Source organism: Tupaia chinensis, unplaced genomic scaffold, assembly GCF_000334495.1.
Source record: "Tupaia chinensis unplaced genomic scaffold, TupChi_1.0 Scaffold000154_1, whole genome shotgun sequence".
NCBI classification, from domain to species: domain Eukaryota; kingdom Metazoa; phylum Chordata; class Mammalia; order Scandentia; family Tupaiidae; genus Tupaia; species Tupaia belangeri.
The window spans coordinates 3,379,622-3,383,253 of record NW_006159625.1 but is presented as its reverse complement, the minus strand read 5'-3'; positions in this window follow the sequence as shown (position 1 = coordinate 3,383,253).

The window sequence follows — 3,632 nt, the reverse complement described above, 5'->3', positions numbered from 1 at the left end:
GGGGGATCCAACCTCTTAACAACCACTGGCTGGCCTACACCACCGTTTCCATCAATGACTTCCGTTGTAGCGATAACTGGCTGCTGACCGTGCATAGCCATCGAGTCAGCTATCTCTCTGAGGACTTCTCCAGGTGATCAAATGAAACTTCATTTTGGAGAGAAATTGCCAGTCACCCAAGGGCCATGTGATCTAACAGGGGTTTACACTCGAAGGTCTCTTGTCATCACTGCTGAGGTCCCTGATTCTTACTGGGGACCCAGTAGAGATAATGCCTGGCTTCCATGCAGAAAGTATCTTGAAAAACAAAAGAAAACAAAACAAAGTGTTGTTTATAGCCAGCAGATGGTATGGTAGTTAAGGTGCTGGATGCCACATGACTGACTGCGGTTTGAGTCCCAGACCAAGTGACTTGAAAAACCATGCTGTGCACATGGGCATGTGTGCCCCCAAATCCTGAGCGAATGGAGGAGAAGGAATTATGGTATGGCCATCCCTCCCAGGGGGTGATTTCTCACTTACCCTCTCTTTCTGTCTCCCTCTGTCTCTCTCCAGCAAGTGCACACATTCTATAGCAAAAATCTAAAAAGAGAAAAAAATGTCTGTAAGTTGGGATCTCCTCGACGGGCTACACCAGTCAGTGGCCTGCCAACACAGCCTCTCGTCCAAGTGTTCGATCTCGGGGTTCTCAGGCCACTTGGAATAATTGCATCCAGCCTTTCTTATGGAGGAACTGTCCAAGACCGAAGTCTTCTGTCTGTTCATGTCACCAAGGAGGTGACCTTTACACACCCCATGGAATGGCTGAGCAATGACTAGAGGCCTGGGCTGGGGAAGGCATCCAGAGGTGTGGGGGAGGTGTGGAGCTGGGCCGGTCCCTGTTGTTTCAGGTGGATTTCTTACAAAGGTCAGGGGAGTGAGAACTGAACTGTGGTCACGGTTCGTCTGGCAGGGAATGGCGAAGCCAGCAAGAGTTAAATTTAAGGTGCTTGTAACAGTTTAGGAGAATCACAGTAAGATGTTTTCCATCCTGTGGAAGACTCCCTGAGATGATTCTAAAAGAGCAAGATGATTAAAATCCCTCCCCCTCCCATACCTGCTTACTTCCCCACGTGCTGTCCCGTCGTCCTTCCTCCACAACCAGGAGATCAGTGTGCTCCATTCCAGTATATAACTTCTCCTTTTTTCTAATCATCCCTACTGGATCCCAGATCTTTCATCTGGAGGAGTCATGCAAGAGGAACAGTGGCATTTTTATAAACTTACAGGAATTGAGCCAGCTGGTGGTATGGTGGTTAAGGTGGCTGGATCTCACATAGCTAACTGTGGTGTGAGTCCTGGACCTGGTAGCTTTAAAAATATGCTGTGGGGACCAGCAGGTGACATGGTGGTAGGGTGCTGGACTCCCACGTGACTGAGTGCTGTTCAAGTCCCGGACCCGGCTGCTTACTTTCTCACTTTCCCTCTCTCTCTCTGGTCCAGTAAAAATAATAATTATTGGGACCAGCAGATGGTGTAAGGGCTACATCTCTGGACTCCCATGTAGTCAACCACGGTTCGAGTCCCAGACCCAGTGGCGTAAACTCACACTGAGGTGCATGTGCGTGCGTGCCCAAGATCCTGAGAGAAGAATGAAGAGAAGGGATTGCAGCATGGCCATCCCCCCAGGGGATGATTTCTCACTTTCTGTCTCTCTCTCTCTCTGTCTTTCTGGTGGGCGCACGTGCCCTGTAGCAAAAAACCTCTCCAAAATACTGCTACTACTAATTAATAAAACAAACTTTTTTAAAATCACTATTCCTAGTGCCTTTAAAATAAGAGAGAGAGAGAAAGAAACATGCTGGGCATGTATGTGTGTCCAAAATCCAAGAAAGAGAAATGAAAGAGTAAGGATTGCAATGGCACTGTCCCCCATAGGAATGCTTTCTTGCGTTCCCTCTCTTTCTCTTTCTCTGTCTCTCTCTGAAGAGCACATGCAGACCCTAGGGGAAAAAAATTTAATTTTAGCATTTTATTATGTCTCAACTTTCGTCCACTGGGTCACTGTAGAGGGACTTGGCCAGTAGGGTTCTCAACCAGGTTGTCATTGCCTTTATGATGTCTGCAGCTGTTGCTCGACTGGGGGGCAGATCTTATGTGTACCCAGAGCAAATATTGGTATTAGTCATTATAAAATGCTTACTGCCAGAATCATGAGACAGTGCTTCTGCCTGGAAGAGAGCCAGTACTAATCATGCCCCCGAGTGGAGTCTTTGAGATGCCATAGCCTGCAACCGTCACCCCAGTTCCTTCTAGTAAGAGGCAGTAGAGCAGAGGGCTATTAATTTCCCAGAGATCACAAAGTTGAGCCTATGATTAATTCCCAAGGATCATACAATTTGGCTTACTGAGAATTCCCAAGGACTTTTCTCAAAATTTTATTCACTGGTCTTTGAGGGCCTCATCCTTTCTCTTCCAGAAAGCTCTCTCATCCCCGTCATCAACACTATTGAGAACTGGGAAGACTCTGAGATTTCATCTTGGCCTTTCACAGTTTCTGGGTGCTGGGATCAGCAGGTGGCTTAATGGTTACATTGCTGGACCCCCACATAGTCAACCATGGTTTGAGTACTGGACCTGGCGGCTTAAAACTCTTGCTGAGTACATGTGCATGTGTGTGCAAGATCCGGAGAGGAGAATGAAGGAGAAGGAATTGTGGTGTGGCCATCTCTCCGGGGGGTGATTTCTCGCTTTCTGTCTCTGCTTCTCTGGCAAGCACATGCACCCTATAGCAAAAATCTCTCTTAAAAACACGGTTTCTGGGTGCTGATAGCAAACACAAGATCCCTAGGTGAGAGATGGAGGACTTTTACTCATAACACAGTCGCATGAGACTCAGCAAATTAAAAAAATAATAATTATTTAATTGTATTTATTTTTATTTTTATTTTATTATTATTATTTGTCCATAGGGCATATGCATTCACCAGAGAAAGAGAGAGAAAGCGAGGAAGCAAGCCACCAGGTCTAGGATTCAAACTGTGGTCGACCATGTGGGAGTCCAGCACCTTAACCACTACTCCATCTGCTGGCCCCAAGACTCAGCAAATTTACATTAGTTCTTCTGTTCTCAGTGCCCAAGAGGGATGCATAGATGGGTTTGGGTAGATGCCTGTACACATTATAGCAGAGTAAGTCTAACTTCAGGGAACCCAATCTTTTTATACTGAATAGCAAGTGTGGCTGTCCATTGTTCCAGAAGGAAACATTCTCTCTCTCATTCAGTGCTGTTTGCTATACAAATATCCTTGAAAAGACAGTCTGGAACAAAGGTAGTCAGTGTTTCTACTTACAAAGCATGCAGAAACGTGAATGATCTATTAAGAATAACCTGCCAGCAGTAGTTACATAAATAGAGATATTACATAAAATAGCAAGATCAGAGAGAGAAATACTCAAGGAAGTACTTAAAATGAGTGTTCTGGGGCCAGGGGGTGGCACAGATGGACAGTGTGATGCTCTGCAAGGCTGAAGACATGGGACGGTTCTGGGTTCTCATCAGAGACCTCCCAGAGCACCCCAGGCACATGCATAGGCCCATGATCTGGGGCTGGCTTGGGGGTGGCAGTGAATCATGGCATCAAGACCCTATT